The following is a 20,446-nucleotide window of genomic DNA, read 5'->3' as shown; positions in this document are numbered from 1 at the left end:
AAACATTTGAACCTTGCTAATATCATCAATGTGGGAACCAAACTGGGCATTCCTGCATCCCCACTAAATTTTTACATTGACATGCCATAAATAATTAACATTGTTCAGGAGGCCAGAACTTTGAATTATCAAAAGCTATATTTAATAAATATGTACTGTCTTAGAAACCTTGCTTTATATTAATGCTTTATTATCTCTGCCAATTCTATAGGGGATAATTTATCTTTCCTTTATTTGCATAACCCTCAGCAAAGTGCCTTCCTTGATATAAACTCATAAAAACTAGTTGTTGAATTAATGAATGACTATAGGCATGAATTAATAGAATTCCTTATTATATGGTAGTAGAAGATTTATAAAATGCCAATGATTCATTAAAATGCAATAGGAAATAGCTCATATCACAAATAATCGCCAAAAAAACAGTTGCAGGTGAAATTTTGCATTTTTTATTTTAGATTTAGCATTTTTCTTTCTTAATAACTAGTAGAAATGCTGGGAAATCACTCTCTTACAATTTAGGAAATGAAGAGAATTCTGTGGTTCTTTAACCATTAACGTATTGTTGAAGGAAAAAAGATGTTAAATATCTCAAGACTAACATATTATGGTCTTTTGAATCAAGAAATCTAGCATCTCTTCATCATTTTGAAATAAATACTGTGTACAATTCTGTATACAGAAACATGATAAATACAGATCTTAAAAGTTTCACTAAATATTCCTCCTTAAGTTAAACCCAGACACACATTCATGTCTAGATGTGTTTAATATTTATTTTTTACTCTTAAATTGATGCTATTTACATTTGACCTTAGAAGGCAAACTGTATCAACAGAACATCAGCGATTAAGCTTGGCAGTGTTAAAGTTAGAACACTCACATGTTTGCAAATTTCTATGTCATTAAAAAGAAAAATCACTGTAAAATAAATGCTTGTTCTTTATTTGTAAGTGATATGGGACAATCTGTACTTAGTTCTAAAGTTCAATCAAGAAGCCTTCCCAGGAGGTGTATTATTACTACTGGACGAGTGTGGAGAGCAGAGATGGAGCACACTTCTGGAAGTCGAGCAGTGGCATTCCGTGGGATATCCAGAAAAGTTAATAGTTCAGTTAGTCCCAAGAAGCCTTCTTGCTGCAGACCCGTAATTAATGGTCCTACTGCTCTTCTCTTTCGTTTACGCCTTCTTCTTCTTCAGGGAATACTGATTCATTCTGGCCTTTCAGATGCTTAACCCCTGAAATTATAAAAGTTATGCTCAAGTTGAGTGAAATTTATTTCTAGCAGATTCACTGCTTTCCTGCAAGAGATAAAGAAAATGAGTGGAAGGTTTTCCCGGGTGTATATGTATTTTCCCCAAGAATCGCAACGATCTAATCCTATATAAACCTTTTCATTCGCTGAGGAATAAAAACACACCCAGCCAAATTTCCATTAGAGATGGACTATCTTTTGTAATTTCATCTTCTCCATTAAGAATGGCATCACACAGCCTGTTAAAAACCTGTTAACTAAAAATCAGCTCACAGGCTCTTATTGTAATTCTGATATATCATTTAGTTCAAATATTTCTTTTGGCATCCTTGAACTGTATTACAATGAGAACCATTGAAACCCCTAAGAACAAAGTGCTTGTGTTTGCCATTTCTGTAACTTGTTAACAACAAAAGAATCACAATATTGTTATTAAGAATAGGAACATACCCATTTGATTATGAAACTTCTGTATTCAAAATTCTTCAATTACTTCCCCCACCACCTACAGAGAGAAAAAACATGGGCACACCTTTGCCTGCTGTACAGGCTGATAGGACCTGGCCTCTCCTTCCCTATTGGCCTCAGTTTCTCACCAGCCCTTCCTGCTTCTGCCTTTTACATTAATTTACTCTTTAATAATACAACCTACTCTTGCACATCCCCTGATCACCCCAGGCTCCCTCAAGCCTCCATGCTTTTCTTCTATTCTCACTGACAAATAGCGTCTTCCTATTCACCCACCTGATAATTTCCTACGCATTTTTCTGGTCTCAGCTTGGTTTCTTGGTTTCTCAGAATTAGAAGTTTCCCTAATTCCCCAGTAGACTTACCTAGATCTTTCTCATATTTCTCCACTACTCTTAGATGACTTTTTCTTGTATCAATTACCTTTTAGAGCTGCGTTTGCTTACATATCTTTCTCATTAGAGCCAACTTCTTGATGTCAGGATTACATAGTTTCACTTTGTGGTCCCAGGCACAGTGCCTGGGGAATAGTAGGTGCTCATGAATATTTATTGTGTAAATGGTTGATGGAATTAATGGAGTAACAAACAATTTGGTATATGTCTTTGGCCATTCCACAATAATGTATACGTGGATTTTTTTTGAAAATTAATTTAAATTTGGAGTATAAATCAGAAGGCAACTGTTCTGTTAAAACATCATACTAGCTGTCATTCTATGCATAAAAGGATGCTTAATATGGGAAATTATATACATATTTTATAAAACTGGTTTATGAGATTTTTCTAAGTATTATTGAAAAACGTACCAATTAGCACTGAAAAACGAAAGGAAATCACTGCTCATGTTTGCTGTGAAACAAAGAAACGCAAAAAAAAGAAGTGTGGATTTGTATGTACTGCAGTTAGCAAGCCTCAGAGTGCTATTTGGCAAAGAATGACATCCTTGGGCTTGGTGGATTATCTTGCAAAAATATTTGATCAGTTGTAATAATATTTAAAAACTTTAATTTGATCTGCAAACACACATCACTCACAATTCCTGTTGACCCAAGACTGTAGAGAGACAGTTGTTATTAACAAATGAAGCTTATTTTATATTATTATAAATTACATGGGGGAAAAAAGAGGTCTAAATGCTAAGGAGAAGGGAAAGGAGTTCAAAGAGCATCCAATGAATCACTCGGCTAGAGTCTTACACACCTGAGTTACTAACCTCAAGCCTCAAAACAACTCCACGAGATAAATACCTGGATGGTAAAATTCAAACTCCAAGAAGATAAGTGAATTGTTCTAGGTAATAAGGGTAATGTAGTTTTAAAAGAAGTCCTGACACATCATAGTCCCTCAGTATATACTGATTAATCGACTGACTGACTGAATGAGTGAATGAGTCAAAATTCTGTTGTTAGGAGACTCCAACTTATTTACTTATTTATTTTTTTACCTTAGCCATCCTGTCACCTGTAGGCAGCTCAGCAGCAGCTCATCTCAGGCCCGGCATCGAACCGCTGTTGCTCAGAGCTCGCACTCTTCAGCGAGCTCTTAACCAACTGAGCCACTCAGCCGGACCCCAACTTATTTTTACCTTTACCTTTTTAGATGCTGACGTAGGCTTTCCTAACGTTTGCTAGGATTTATCACAGTCTACAGTACCTATTAATGTGGCTCAGATGACCTTGGGATTCCCTCTGAAATAGTAAAGCACTGTAATCAGTCAGCTGTCTGGCACTTTGCTTCCTGAGCTGGGGTTGTCTGTACCTCCCTGGGTTTGCAAAGATTCTACCGCCCCCAGAGTTCATCTCTTTCATTCACAAGGTGACTATAGAGTAATAAAGTTGCGTTCAAGAAAATTTTCTTTACATTAGGGTTAATAACTTAATGCCAACATTACTTTTTCTATATGAGGGGTTGGTTAAATGTTTTAAAAAATTGGTAACCAAAATGTCCAACTTATTAAACCATTAATCAACTATTAATCAACTTCCCATACTTGAGCATAAGTTCACTTGCTTATCCTGATCCACATTTGATTTATTTTATAATAGTAATGGTCACAACGTTATATGGGGAAAGCCTTTTTTAAAGTAAAATCACCCACTTGGGCAAACATTGGAAGGTGCCTTTCTTAGGCTTATTTGAGTGTGACTAATATTTCCAGGGGAAAGGTTTTGATGAGGCAGGAGCTGGTGACATATCACAGAGCTGTTCTGCAGAACATCTCTACAGCACCACAAATTCTTTGGCTCCCAAAGCAGTTTACATGAATGTTATCTTTCCATTGGATAATGGGTGGTTGGTTAACTTGTGTTTTGATTTTTTTTCCCTATCAGCAATATTTACTTGGTTGTAGGTACAATAATGCTAAAATTAAAGTGTGAAGTCTGTGAGGGCTGTCTAATCATCTCTTTCTCCCCACTTCCCACCTCCTACCTAGCTCCAAACACACATACACTTAATATTTAAATTTTCTTTGAACCTTCGTTTGATATTTGAGTAATCTGGAGGTGGAGGAAAATGACTTGGTCTGGGGGTGTTGATGAAATTCTCAGAGCCTCCTCTGCCAAGTGCTAATGAGCACGTGGCAAAACTCCTCACCTGCATAGGCACTGACTCTCCATGCATTGCAGGAGGCCTCCTGGGGCCAGCACAGACTCAGGCAGCCCTGCACCCAGGCAGAAGACAAAGGGCTCCCACTAAACCGAATGGAGGATCTTTTCTCCATAGCAAAATGGACACACAGGTAAGGAAATCATGTAGAAGACCAGGACATGCAGTATGAATACGTGAAGGAAGGAAAAAGAAAAAAATAGAGTTTGAGGCAAGAAAGTAGGCCGAGTAAAAGAAGTAAGGAAAAGAAATGCGTTGCCTTCAAAGAGAATATAATCTTCACACTCTTGTCCATTCTGTAGATCAGGAGGTTAAATGTGAGCTGGATGAAGTTGTGAAGTGACTGCGTGAAGAATTATGAATAATGAATCCATAGAGTGAGGCTTATATTGGGCAAACCTCAGGTCAATTTGTTTTTCAATAAATTTGGAGAAAAACAAGGCAGGTTTATTACATTTGTAGATGACACGAAACTTGGAAGAAGAGATGACACAATGGATGACAATGTTAGTATTTCAGAAGGTTTCCAAGAGCTGGAAAGATGGCCTAAGCAATTAAGGGAGAGGTCAACAGCGATTTGTGTTTTTAGAAAGATTATTTTGCTTCTAAAAAATAGAGAATGAGGGCACCCTAGATTGATTATACTTAGAGGTTTCAGGTGACCACAATTTCAACATGACCTAGTAAAGTCACCTGTTTCTAGGAATGGTGCTCTTGGTAGTGACATTAAGAGAGGGAACTGCTCTCTAATCATGTGTTGATCAGACCTTTTCTGCATCATGCTGCCTAATTTTGAGCTTTCTGTTTCAAGAGTTCCTTTGAAAAAGGTAATTGGGATTATAAGTAGTTTTACAAAATCACTTTTCTAGAAGAATTATACGTGAAACTGGAATGTTTAACATAGAAAAAATTAAGAGAGGCTGCCACAGAATTCCTAAAAGACTGGAAAAAGAAATAAAATTTATTTATGTAGCTCCTGACAGCAGAAATAGGGTTAATAGCTGACATTTATGTGGTGGGGGCCAATCAGAGCTCAAGAAAAGAAGAAAATTCCTAAACTCTTTATGTTTGCTCAGCAATAAACATGTAAATGAGCTCCCCATTACTGTGTGTGTTCAAATCAAAACTAAATTTCAATCTCTGAGGTGAGTTATAAAAGAAATCCTGCACTGATTAGCAGGGTAGACTGCCAACCTCACTCACCTGAGATGCTATTAATCCACAAAGGAGATCTTTTGTTTTTCATTCTACTGAAAAACTTGCTCTGCTGTCAGTACTCTATGTTACAAAAAGTAATTATAACTTCAAGTGGCATAAGTGTCCCAAATCTACATTTTAAAACGAATTCGCATTGGGAGTAGCAAATGTAAAAGGATTCATTTTTTTCAACCACATACTTTAGACCTTTGAAATTATTCTAAAGCCCTCTAGGGAATTTGTGGGTGGATTACAGAGATCCCCTGACCCCTCTTGGAATTCTATTTATACTTGTATTTGTGCTTTTCTGGGGAAGAAAAGCCACAGTTTTCAGCAGAATTTCAGAGGGATCTCTGACCCACAAATAGTTGTGAATATGAATCGCAGTCTAATCTTTTGAGTTTAAAGATAAAGGAACAATTTCAGATAGCAAAGTGACTTGCTTAAATTCACACAGCAATCACTGGCTGAGATAGGACACAAACCAGGGCCCCTAATTTCTATTAAGTGCTATTCATCTAAGCCACCTGGACTCCATTTTCCACTGTCATTGATCTTTTTAAAAGTTAAAACCTGAAGAAACTTTTTTTTTTTTTTAAATAAAAGGGGCTGCAGCCTATGCTGACACCGGCGCCAGCGACTCATGGCAGCCCAACTCCAGGTCGAGCTGTTGTTCACCATCTTAGCTGTAGAGGGCGCAGCATCACTGGCCCTCATGTGGGATCCGAACCAGGGTCCTTCTGCCCAGAGCTGGCATCCCAAGCCAACTCTTAACAAACAAGCCACTTGGGCGGTCCAGGAATTTTTTTTTTTAAATTAAAGTTTATTGGGGTGATAGTTGTTTGTAAAGTTACATAGGCCTGAATGAAAATTTGATGACTCAAGATCATGAGGCCTTATTCATTATCAAATTCTTTCAAAAGACATTACATGACTGATAGATTAGATTAACTTTACAGTTATTGGTGTGTTTTTTTGTTTGTTTGTTTTTTTGGTTGTTGTTGTTAATAGAATTCGGAATCAAGGAGATGTAGAATTTAACCTTGACCAGGAAAGTTCCCAGAATAGAACCAAGTTACAAATAATGTTCAGGTTATTAGAAAAGAAGCAGTCTTTCTCTCTGCGGGGCTCAGAGCTGGGACTGGACTCTGGAAGACACAGAAATTATATCATGGTCTAGCTTGGGAGATGAGACATAGTAGCCATCAAGCAATATGAATTAAACATAATAAAGCACCACCCACACTTTGTCTTCAGCATGAGAGAGACAAAACTATAACTCAGATGGGAATGTAGGTCAAGGGGTGATGGTGTGCACAAAATGAAGCTAATTCAATGAAGACGTGTTACGAACCCATAGAACAAATAATGCGTTTGGAGAGCTTTGATGTGGGAAAGAAGAGCTCCCACTCAAGAGACAGCAATTTGGGCGGCCATTTATTGAGCAATGCCCTGGTCAGATTAAGGGACAGAGCAAATCTGATTTGTATGAGAAAACTATTTGCAAAATACATTAAATTTCTGAAAGCCTACTATATACAAAAGAGTGATGTCAGTGGCCTAGAAAGTCAGTTTTCTAATGGTTCCTTGTGTTTTGACCCTTCAAATTTTATAAAAATAATCATGCTAGATATACTTGAGAAATATAATTCAAGCTATAAAATGGTACAGCAAAATTCCTCAATAAAGGCCCATCATCTCTTAGATTAAAAATGAGCTTTACATTTCCCAAAACACTTTCACATATATTTTGTTTAATCTTCTTGTCATTCATTTTTAACGAACAGTCATGCATTAATTCACTGAGGGTCACAGGGATCAAATGACATTGATTTCATTCCAAAGCTAAACACATATCATGTCCTGAACTCACTTTAAATCGATCCCTCTCTATTTTATTTGAAGTAAACTATGTATACACAGCACAGTTAATCTCTGTTCTAATACGGTGACTGGTCAGTTAAGATAAACTACAAATAAATACATGATCATTTCACTTAACTCCCTATTACTTAAGGAAACATTTCTCTTCAGGAGAATCAATGTGTAATATGCTTCTCTCTTCATAATACATGAGACTAGGGACAGCATATTTATTTGATATTCATAAGTAATATATATTTTTTGTATACTTTTATGTATCATATTTTACCAAAGCTGGTGCCCAAGAGTAAGGCCCTGGTGAAAGATTTAGCAGTACATCATGAGAAGAAGATAGGGGAAGAAGTACACTTACATACTATTGTTAGAAGTGTGGATTTAAATAAAATCTTTGGAGAGTAATCTAGTCTCACTTACCAAATGTAAAATGCCCACATCTTTATCAGTAAGTCTCAGTCTGAGTATATATATATATATATATATATATATATATATATATATATATACTTTGTATAAATATATATATATATATACTTTGTATAAGTATATATAAGTATATATATATATATATACTTTGCAAAGATCCTGTTACTTGGACTAGGATGAGAATCACTTTGATAGACTGAGTGCCTCTTTTGCCCTCTACAGTCAAGTACCCTTCTAATATCCCTTTTTTCTTAGAAGCTAATGTGTTCTTCATGAACTCTGAAGTAGAGTTAAATTTTTAAGCCTACACATAATGGAGCTAAATGATGTTGGGCAATTTCACTTTAGAAAAAGACAGAATGGCTCCCTAGCCCGCAAGAGTTGACTGCCATTGATTGAACACAATAGCATATCTAAAATAAAGAATGCATCAATCAGCAAAAGTCAGTGGTTAGCCTTGAAAGCACTAAAAATAAAATAATGAGTTGCATTTACAGGCACAAAAACAAATGCTATCTGTGTTTTCTAAGCATGTCCACAGGAGGATGTCCTGTGCTGGCATTTTGGAAGGCTTTGTCTTCCAAGCAGGGTACTTTCCTATTGAAACAATGGTAACTACAGGCTACCCATAGCCTGATGCCAGTATTTGCCCAACTACATAACCAAGCCATCCAGCTCTGATTCTAACCTTACCAAGAAACCTTATGATAACAACAGAGCTTGCTCTAAAGCAGAAAAGACCCTGACTAGACTTCAGGATAGCTCATGGAGCTATCTGGAAGACCTATCCCAGGCAAATGGAACAAAAATTGCAAAGGTTTTAAGTATGGAGCATACTTGCCATGTCAAAGAATAGCAATGAGCCTGGAGTGTCAGGAATGAAGTAAATGATTAGAGAGATGAATGCAGTCAGGGAGGAGTCGTCTGACCATGTAAGACCTTATAGGACATTATAAGGGTTTGGGCTGTTATTCTGGGGAGCCATCAGCAGAATGTTTTTGGTGTTTTTTTTTACGTAAAAGAGCAACATGATCTGATCTACATTTTCAAAGAATCACTCTAGGGTCTGGGATTTAAGCAGCCCTTAAAAGTTACCTAAGAGTTTTGTTCTAACACCAAGTAAAAAGCTGAACAAGCTGAAAAAAATAACAACTCTTAGATCTATTAGAGAAATAAGGTCCCAGGGCAAACCACTGCCAAAATATAGAGAGACAGACAAGTGAATACAGAGAAACACATACCAAATCATCCCTTTCTGGAGCAAAGCCTATGCAGGAACCAGTGCCAGGGTAGGAAAGCTTAAAACTATAATTGATGAATGGCTGGTGGCTCATTGTGGACAAGACTAAGACATTAAAAACTCTTGGGTGAAGGAAGCAGCCATATAAGACCCTCACACTTTTGTGAATTTTACCTCCTGGAGCTCTATTCGTTTCTCACAATAAAAAATCTGAGAAAAATCTCCTCAGCTTCTGACTGGGAATGGGGACAGTGGCCATTTTCAAAAACAGAGAATTCTGTTCTCCTTAACAAGGTTTGTCTCTTAGGAGAAACTATTTTACCACAGCCTAAACTTCTGTGGTTTTACCAGAGACTAACCTGCCAGGGGGAGAGAAATACCCAATTCCACCCCACCTCAAGTCATTCTGTCCCACAAATGTTGAGAGAGAATAAAACACCAACCCAGAATTCTGTACCTTCTGAAATTACTCTTCAAAAGTAAAGGAGAAATAAGGATTTTCTCAGACAAACAAAAATGGAGGGGATTTGTTGTCAGTAGACCTGCCCTGCAAAAAAATGTTGACAGAAGTTCTTTAGATAGAAGGAAAATGATATAGTTCCAAAACTCCTATCTACATAAATAAAGAAAGAGCATCAATAATGGAATAAGTAAAGGTAAAATTAAAACTAACTTTTCTTATTCTTAATTAATCTTACACATAGTGGTTGTTTAAAATAATAGTTGCAGGGCTGGCCGAGTGGCGCGTTGGTTAAGAGCTGGCTTAGGACACCAGCTCTGAGCAGCAGGGCCCCTATTTGGATCCCACATGTGGGCCAGTGACGCTGTGCCCTCTACAGCTAAGATGGTGAACAACAGCTCAACCTGGAGCTGGGCTGCTGTGAGTCGCCGGTGATGGCGTAGGCTGCAGTGGAGCTGCAGCGGGCTTCCATAAGCTACCGTGAGTGGCAGGCAGCCAGCATGAGCTGCCAAGAGCCGTCATGAGTGGCCATCCAGAGGCCAGCAACTGATCTGCCTCACCCGGGAAGAGTGCCTCACCCGGGAATGATCTGCCTCACCCGGGAATGATCACAATACCAACATGGGCCAGTGAAGCAACGTCCTCCACAACTAGACTGAAGAACAAAAGGACAGCAACTTGTCTGATCCCCTTCCCCAATTCCCCAGTGCTGTTCCCCCCCCCCGGGCAATTCCCCAATAAAAAAATCTTAAAAAACAAACAGGCAAAAATTAAAAAATAATAATTGCAACAGTGTATTCAATTATGTATGCTAATGTATACATGTTTTATATGTATATATGCTTACGTATGCTTACTTGTATATATAAGTAAAATAAATGACAGCAATGATATAAGGGACTGGAGAAAGGAATAGGATTAATTTGTTATTTTAAGGTACTCACACTACCTGTGAAGTGGTATAGCGCTATTTGAAAGTAAACTTGGATTTGCTGTAAATGAATATTGCAAATTCTAGGACAGCCATTTAAAAAAATGTATAATCAATATGCTAAGAAAGGAGAAAAAATGGAATGATACAAAATGCTCAACTAAAACTACAAAAGTCAAAAAAAAAAGTGAAAGACAAAAAATACTAACAAAGAACAAGGGCAACAAATAGAAAACATAGTATTTATTGATCCAATTTATATCAATAATCACTTTGAACATCAGTGGTATAAATGCATCAATTAAAAGACAGAGATTGTGAAAGTGGATCAAAAAACAAGACCCAACTATAGATTGTCTACAAGAAATTTAAATATTCAGACATACAGATTAAGAGTAAATGGGTGGAGAAAAATGTACTTTGCTAATGTTAATCAAAAAGAGCAAGAATAGCTCTACTACTTTCAGACAGAATAGACTTCAAAGCAAGAAAAGGCATCAGAGATAAAGAAGGGCATTACAAATCTCATCATCTTTCATCAATTCCATCACTCTCATCTCAGTTCAGTCCATCACTGATCTCTACCTAAAGGTCCTCAATAACCTTCTAACTGGTCTCCCCACTTTCTCTCCTTCTACTCCATAGTTAATTCTCCAAACAATTTACAACATAATCTTTTTAAAAACAAATCAAATTACTTCACTCCTCTGATGAAAACCTTTGGTGACTTCTCATTATCTTAACAATAAAATTTCAGCACCTCATCAGACTCATAATCCTTAAGATCCTTCATGATTAGGTCCTGTCTACTTCTGACCTTATCTCCTTCCAACCTTCTCCTCACTTGCTTAGCTACATGGTCTTTTACACACAGGCCTTATACACAGGACCTTGTCCTCCTCCGCTCCCTCCACTGGATTCCTCTTCCACCAAGGGACCCACATGCCTTTTTCCTTCACCTCATTTGAACCATCAGATCTGTGCTCAGGTGTCGTCATTTCAGAGAAGTCTTCACTGACTATCCCATCTAACACCCCATGTTTCTTTTCCTTACTATATACCCACTTACCATGATTTATCTTATTTTTGCCTTCCTTTAGAGCACTTATCACTCCTTGGTGCTATATTTATTTATTTCCGGACTTGTGGTATATCCTTCCCAATAGAATGCTAGTACCATGAAATCAGAGCCAATATATTATTTTATTCACTGACTGATCAGCAGAGCCTAGAACAATGTCTGAACACATAGATGCTCAGTGTATTTTAAGTGAAAAAATGACGGACTTCAATCTCATTTTCATTGAAAATATTTCCTATTCAAACTGTAAACAATTTTCAGCCTAATCAATTTTTTTTTTCAGATGAAGGACCTTCTGCCCAATCAATTTAAGTCACATCTCCTATGATAAATAGAAAACGGTACAGTGTTTTTGTTTTGGAATTTGTTTTTTATTCTCAGTCTCCTATACTATTTTAGATTACCAATCTAGACTCACTTAGCAATTATGATTCTGACATTTCACCTAGCTGAAGAAAACGTGCAGTAAAAATGGAAACAAGAAATAGTACTTTCCCCAGTATATAATGTTGCTCTGATCACCAAACAGTTCATTAATTTGGGCATATGGCTTTCACAACATAAGTAATGTAAATAAATTTGATTAAGTATTTTGGTCCCTTCAGTGATTCTCTTGTAACTTTATTTTATTTTTAATTGGAAAGTGCTAATCCTGATGCGTTGATAGTTATTTAGTCTGAAAATCTGCTCTCTCTTTCCATATCCTAAGGCTGTTTTCCTCTACTTTCTCAGAGGAGGGCTCCAGCTTGGGTGCCTTCTCATTACCAGCTTGCTGGCTGCCAGGAAACTTCCGAATGACAACATTGTTCTGCTGTTCATCCTCTGCTGACCCAAGGACATGGAGTTCACACCCTGAGCCTTGCAACTATTGTGCTCTGACCTTGCTTTTCTGTTCAGTTTACCGTTGTTCTCTCAAGCATTTTTGTTCACAGGCAGTTTTACTCTCTGACCACCCCTTTAAATAATAGTAATTCATTACCTTGCCATGAAGCTTGCTGACCTACTTTCTTTGATTGGTTTACTTTTCGCCCACATGCAAAATCACAATCTCTCTTCTTTTTACATAGATCTTTAACAAACTCTCCTTGGCTGAACTGATACCATTTCTTTTATTTCTCATTATTCTTTTAAAATGTTGATTTTATTGAGAATACTTGATGCAAAGGAGCAATTATATACTCAAATTCTACAAGGAATAGCAATTTTATATAGTTTACATGAAGGAGGAAATATACTAACATAAAATTTTGCTTAAAATGATAATTTTTCTGTTATTTCTAACCTATAAATTCAAATGTAATAATTAGGGGGGAAAGTGCTTACTTGCCTGGTATACTTAGTTTCTCAACACATGAGTATCACTTACCTAGGAATAGTAGGTAACCCTCCCAACCCTCTCAGACATTATAAATTAATTGCTCTAAAATCATGGCTTTTGAATTTCCAAATTTTTCTCTTGAAAGGGAAAACAATCTTCAGTGTATATACACAGCCTTCCATATACAAAAATTTACAACCACTTTTGTACTAGAAAATTTCTGAAATTATTAATAAAACTCAATGTAAGGTTTTTCAAAAACCCACTTTGAATTTTATTTAAATCCATAGTTTGAGAGGAAGAGTTCTCTTAAAGTATGCTTATAAATTATCATACCCCAAAGGATTTGAAATCACTTCAACTTGCTCCCCAAACTTACTGTGTATATAATCTACCTAGCTTTTCTTAGATATTTACTCTATTTCTCTCTCAAATAATAGAATCTATTTTAAGAAAAATATATACTATTTTGAGAAAACACACACACACACACACACACACACACGTGTGACAATTAAGTTCCCGAACTTGTTGCACCAATGTTGCTATCCTTTTTTGATATCAGAGGGATTATTTGTTATGAATTTGTACCAACTGGACAAACAGTTAACCCAAGTTTACTATTTGGAAGTGCTGAAAAGACTGCGTGAAAAAGTTAGATGACCTGAACTATTCTCCAACAATTCATGGCTCTTGCATTATGACAATGCAACAGCTCACATGGCACTGTCTGTGAGAGAGTTTTTAGCCAGTAAACAAATAACTGTATTGGAACACCCTCCCTACTCACCTGATCTGGCCTCTAATGACTTCTTTCTTTACCCAAAGATAAAGGAAATAATGAAAGAAGGACATTTTGATGACATTCAGTACAACAAGGGTAATACAATGACAGCTCTGATGGCCATTCCAGAAAAAGAGTTCCAGAATTGCTTTGAAGGGTGGACTAGGTGCTGGGGTTGGTGCATAGCTTCCAAAGGGGAGTACTTCAAAGGTGACCATAGTGATATTCAGCAATGAGGTATGTAGCACTTTTTCTAGGATGAGTTTGCAAACTTGATTGTCAGACCTCGTGTGAGTGTGTGTGTGTGTGTGTGTGTGTCAGTGTGTAAGATAAGATAACCAATCATATTTTTAGAGATAAAATAAAATCATTGAGAATAAACAGCACTGTCATTTCAATTTGATACACTAGAAAGAATTTCCAATTTACTAACTAGAATCAGCCTCTAATTAACTTGCACAAGGCAGCAGGACCTCTCACAGAAGACGCAAAAAGGGTCATTTGGCTATGGACTCTTATGCAAAACTGGCCATGAATTAGATTTTTTATATCATTACCAATTGAGGTCCTATATACAATAGCAGACATTTATTGACAATATTTTCTTCAAGTATCTCTCATAAAACTTCACAGATACATCTGATTACTGGACCAAACTACCTGGATTGTGCCATTAATTATTCTTTTATATAAATATCATAATTAGGAATAGTTTAATTATGGCACATTGTAAATTTTGTTTTGTTAACTGAAAATACTGACAATTCCATCATTTTTGCAGTGCTGTTTTGGCATTCCTTCATTTGTTAGTATAGGGAACTTCAAAAAAAGAGTGTCCAGGCCCCCCTTGACCTGTACAAGCTTTGTTCCTGCTATACTTCCTTCTGGTTTTCCTTCCCCCATAACTATTAGCCTAGAGAGCTGCCTTCCCTTAACCAGCTATAGTGCTCTGGAAAAGTGCTTTTTCTCAATCACAGAAGCACGACCTTTTATGGTTGAAAGATCTTTAAAGGGTAGTATTGATTTTAAATGGTGGTGTACCTGCCTCCCAATACACATAAATGCGCACGCACGCGCACACACACACACACACACACACACACACACACACACACACACCACCATCACCACTGATTTATATCAAGATGTGAAAACTAAGGCCTGTTTTCCGATGTCCCATAGCAACTAGCAGTCACTCAATCTAGAGCACAGATTGTCAGATTTTTATTCCATATTCTCTGAATCGTACTACAGCAAAAAAAACAGAGAATGGGTAAAGCGCTGGTCTTCGGAGTCCCAGCAGAGTTCGCTTTCCTGCCTTCTCTTACCCTGTCATGACCTGGTTGCCTGATCCCGGTACAAACCCATTAAAAGATAAAATGTATTTGATGGTACATGGAAGCTGGGCTCTTTAGAAAGATATTCTAATGGACGTTTGGTGACATTCAAATGGACTGTTAGTATAATAATTTAGGCATATTATGGATTCTGCTTTTATAAACTGACCTGAAAAACAAATACCACGAGTAGCATTAATTCTATGTATTCTCAGATTGAAATCCCTTAGAAGTCAATTTTCACAACAAAATCCTTTTTACAATTGGCAGCTGTGTATTCTGGAAATTCACCAATAGCACCACCAGAATATAATTAGAAGGGGGCAGGAATAAAAGGTATAAGTGTCTAAGGAAGAGTTGTTTATTTATCAACAGATAACATTTTCCCCCAGATAATCCTGATTTGTTCTTTATAATGAGTATTTATCATTTAGTCCTCTTGATAATATTCTCTACCCTCCCCTTCTTGTGGTGAATGACTATTCTCCCCACTCGCCTTCCTTCAGGAACCACTCCTCTCCGCACTCCAGACATGGGATAACAATCAGCGCTGCTTGGTTCTTACATCACCCTGACCTCTGGCCATTGCGCCAAAGCCAGGTGTACCTGACCCATGCTGGGTCAGTCGTAGTCCTTCACCCGTGACCTTGTCGTCTGAAACCAAGTCATCACGAGAGAGTTTTTAAATGATAGATGGTGTCGAATATTAAACGTGTTTGTTCTTGATGACCATATTTCCTAATTAAGGAGGCAGCTGGTCTGCATGAGACTGTGGGGAGGACGAAGTTGAATGGCCAAATACAGTAAATGGAAGAGATGGCAGCCCCATTTGATTCTCTTTGTTTCCTGAAGCTCAGCTGCTTCCTTCCTTTCCTAGTAGTTTGTTTTCCTTAATTACATGAAATAACCAAATAATCTTTCAATAAATTTCCTTTTGCCTAAGCTAATTAGATACGGTTTTTGACACGTGAAACCTCAAGTGTCCTGAATAGTCTATTCTTGTCGTGTGCCTTCCCTGGAGTCTTCTTTTGGGATGGAAGACAGAAGGGAAAATGAAAGGCAGCTGGGGTGTTCCTTTTGTTTGCTTGTTTCTTCTTTTCTTTTCTTCTCCTTCTCCTTCCTTGCCCTCCTCCTCCTCTTCCTTCTTCTTCCTCTTTATTGTCTATACTTCCAGCTTTGAGTGAAACTTATGCTGAGCCGAGAACCACACAAAGATGGGACATGTTTCCTTGCGACTCAGGAGTATATTTCAAGTTACATCTAAATCTTAGACTCATTATTGGAATTAAAGTAATAGAGAAAATTTAGGACATTGTTCCCCCGCAAAACCACTTATTATCTCTCTATGGGCAAGGCACATTTTGAAGGATAAATACCATAAACTTACAGACCAGAAGTCAAAATTATCACAATTGATTTCATGCTTTCCTTGGTCCTGAGGCATTAATTGTATTACTACAAAGTCCTGAGCATACATGGTTAACTCTCATTGTGTGAATTTTTTAATAACCAGATAAAAGAATTTGAGTGATTCTAAAAAGTGTTTCACTCAGAATTGTCCCAACCTAGGTTTATAGTGCTTTAAGTCAGTTTTCTCAGATTAAACATTTACTTCAATAAATTATAGAAAATACATACCAGATATTGACATGCATAATATCATAACACATTAAAAGCAATCTCCTGCAGACTCTAGGGAAACATAGCAAAAAAAACCCTTTTTTAAATCCTCTAATAAATTAGCTGTTGTGCTTCTTTCTTATTACAATTTGGCTTTGAAAATACAAATAAATAGGATCTGTAATTCTTGGTGCTATACTGTTTTTTTGTTCATATATATTTTTTCCTGCTCAATTTACACTTGCATTATGATCACAGCAATTCCAGGTAACAGTGAGGTTCATTTTAAGCATGGCTTACCCCAACTTTTCCATGGGACATGCAATCCATCTTAGAGTGTAGGATTACTTTGGACATTTTGTCCTCTTTCCTTGCTTTGCATCTTCATTCTATACTATCAATATTTGTAGTTAACACTAGCTAACCTAAAATGAGGCTCCCTTCTGCTGTCCATATTCTTTTCTTAATTTTAATTCTATCATCCTGTTTAATATAGTAATACCTTATATTATTATAGTACTTCTAAATTTTTCAAAACATACGTATTATACCCTTAGCATAACACTGTAAAGTCAGAAAGGTTACTTCTATCATTCCCATTTCACAGTTGGAGAAATTGTATCTGCCAATAACGAAGTGAGTCATCCAAGATGACTTGTCAAGTCAATATCAAAATCAGCACCAGAGCGCAAAGTTTCTGAATTCTAATCTAGGTGTTTTCTCACTATGGAATTCAATTTTTCATTCTCTTTGGGCCAAGATCTCATTCTTCTAGTCACAAACTATTCCTATATTAATATTAAGGATCTTCTTCCATTCCCTTGCAGTATAAGATGGTGAACATTTTAACAATCTTTTTTTCTGAAGAATATAGATTTCTTTATGATATCTCCAAAGCAATGTTCAAGTAATGGCAATTTTAATCCAGGTGTCAAGAAAGACCATGCTAGGGCCAGCCGAGTGGCTAAGTTGGTTAAGAGCTCGCTCAAGAGTGTGAGCTCTGAGCAACAGCCGTTCAATTTTCTGCCTGAGCTAAGCTGCTGCTGAGCTGCCAACAGGTGGCAGGATAGCTCAGCTAAAAAAAAAAAAAAAGAAAAAAGAAAAAGACCATGCTAGATTAAGATGATTCAGGAAATTAGGAATTTGTACTGCTCTTACATCATAATATTTAGATAGATCCCTGTTCTCTACCTATTTGCAGGACTAAGGCAGACAGTAATTTCAAATATTCTGAACTGCTTGTCCCATAAATTATGGAAATGTCCTAGGAATCCCAACATCTCCTGAACTGCCTCCTATACCAATATTATTTCAGCATCGCAAATGAACTTTGTCCTGATTTTTTTTTCCTAGAAAATATGATCACCAAAAGAATGCAGAGAGACAGATTACATCTGTTGAAGAGTCGATTACTAGAGTCAAATTTTTCATGTTTTTTTTTTCCAACAAAGTTATTTTAGGAAGTTTATTATAATCTCCCAATTATTTTTAGATATTTGTTCTTAGGTTAATACTCTGCATGCAAATAACTGCAGATTAGCATGTGATGAGACAGAACAGCTTGTACCTTTTTGTTCCATACCAGATATCATCATTAGAAGCCACAGCCATCATATTTGAAGAACATCCAAAATTACCGAGCATTTTTTCCTATTCCCATTACTCAAGAAGTCTCCAAGTTAAGAATACATTGTGTTCCAAAAATATATTCGTCAAGTGTTCGTAACTCAATCTATTTTTTCTATAAGGATAGCTGTAACAATGTGAGGAACTTAAGTTTTATTTTTCTAGGCTCCTGACATACAAATCCCCCAGAGGAAAAGACCTACATTTGCTGTTTTGATAAACGCATTCCTAGTGGAGGCTAGGACTTTGGGGCCTGTACTATCAATGGGTAACTAGGATTCAGAGAAACTGGTAGTGATATTATGTATATGAAAGAAAAGAAACACTTTTGCTTTTGGGCGAGAAGGGAAGGAATCGGCAGGAGCTGAGCAGCTTCTGAGGGGAGGGGAGATCATATGAGGTAGGAGAGTCCTGAAAGAAGAGAACCATCTCATGAGGAATGTAAGAGTGTTTACCTTGGAATATTTGACATTAAACCCTCTCCTCAGTTTATCTTGTGAAATTCAGTAAATTTTACATTGCTACTTACACGCATCTGAAATGAATTTTTTTGGAGGAGCAAGAAAAGGGGGAGGGACATAATTTGGGTTTCATGATAATTATTTAGTGGCTTGCAATGCCTATGTAACTCATAAAGATCCAGAAATTGAAAACCAACAGATCCATTTTAAGCCATATCAAGACTGTCTTTGTTTCTGTGATCAAATACATTTCAAGTCATCATAGGAGGTGCCAGAAACAATTTTTTTCATATACCATCAGTTCCATGGAAAGAGTAAAGGGCTGAGCCTGGCACTCTTAGTTCCAGTAGTAAACTAATTTTTTAGTCTCCTGTCAATTCACTCAAAATTGGTATGGAGACGGAGGGGTCAGCGATGACAGGATTCTTAGTCATTTGTTTCATGTGTGAGTGGTTCCCTAATTGTTATGTTTTCTGTGATTTACTTTAAAACATATCAGAATAGAGAATATGATATGTGTGAGTGTATGTGTATGTGTGTTAATTTTATCTATCACTAAGGTATTATTGATTAATATTTCAAGTACCCTAATCAGAACTAACACTCCTGGGATACTTCGTTAGCATTTGGAGAACTCTAATGGAAAAATCTACTTCAGAGGAGCACCAATTTATAACTCTGGTCAATACCTGAAAGTTTGTTAATTAGCATACAATGCACTGGAAATAATTTTTCTTCAGGGAAATGAGTGGTGTTCAAGATATGGCTATTGGCTAGATACATTGAATGAGCACCCTTGCGTTTGCTCATTTAAAAATCTAGTAAGCCCAATAGCATACATTCTTCAAAACGGAAACTCTTCTTGTGATGCCAGCTTGTTCTGTGTGCAGTCTTTGTCACCTGATTCTGAATAGAAATTTAAGTTAATCCTGCTACAAGGAAATTGACTCCTTTGCCTTGAGTAAACCTTTCATGGAAGGTCCTTGCTGGAGAAATTGAAAGAACAGAGGGCTGACATGCACTGAGTTTTCAGAGCTTGTATGGTTTTGAGGGAAGGAGCTGCTTGTTAATAAATGTGTACACATGTGGCAAAATTAGGAGCCAGCCATGCTGATGATCTAAAAGAAAGACATTGCAGTAAAGAAAACTGAAAATATAAAAGCATTGACTCAGCAGGGATCTTGACATACTAAAGAAAAAGGAAGAGTGGGTACATTGAAGACAGAACATAGAAGTGCATTTAAAGCCAAGTGAAGAGCTGTGAAGGGAGGTCAGAGGTTAGGAGCAGTCAGGTCGTGTAGGGCCTGATTGGCCATGGTGAGGAGTTTAATCTACAGGCATACTTCAGAGATATTGTGAGTTCAGTTCCAGACCCTATAACAAAGTGAGTATCTTTTTTTGTTTGTTTGTAGCTGAGCCATCCTGCCACCTGTTGGCAGCTCAGCAGCAGCTCAGCTCGGGTTGGGGATTGAACTGCCGGCGACCCTGGTGCTCAGAGCTCACACTCTTGAGCGAGCTCTTAACCAGCTGAGCCACTCGGCTGGCCCCAAAGTGAGCATCTTAATAAAACATGCTGTAATCTTTTGGCTGGTGGAAAGGCTTGCCATCAATTTGTAAAAAAACACAACATCTGTGAAGCACAATAAAGTGAAGCACAATAAAATAAGGTGTGCTTGTGTTTCTAAGCATATCAGAAAACCCTAGAGAAACACAAATTATTTGTTAGTTGAATACTATCAATATCATGGGT

At 37.1% G+C, this 20,446-nt stretch overlaps 1 long non-coding RNA gene across 2 annotated transcripts in view; it reads right to left on the bottom strand.

The window, feature by feature from the left end:
* Positions 1-433: 433 nt before the first annotated feature.
* The window catches only part of LOC109392599 (uncharacterized), a 53,224-nt gene continuing 33,211 nt past the window's right edge, over positions 434-20,446 (bottom strand). Inside the window, exons 3-4 of one of the 2 annotated variants that reach the window (XR_002126090.1) lie at positions 1,708-1,762; positions 434-1,240 (exon numbers count right to left, since the gene is read on the bottom strand). This is a non-coding gene — a long non-coding RNA (uncharacterized LOC109392599). The remainder of the gene's footprint in view (positions 1,241-1,707; positions 1,763-20,446) is intronic. The other variant, XR_002126089.1, reaches the window with a different exon arrangement.

This window comes from Hipposideros armiger, unplaced genomic scaffold, assembly GCF_001890085.2.
Source record: "Hipposideros armiger isolate ML-2016 unplaced genomic scaffold, ASM189008v1 scaffold_338, whole genome shotgun sequence".
NCBI classification, from domain to species: Eukaryota; Metazoa; Chordata; class Mammalia; order Chiroptera; family Hipposideridae; genus Hipposideros; species Hipposideros armiger.
Note: the sequence above shows the minus strand (reverse complement) of the source record. Positions and strands in the feature narration are given on the sequence as shown.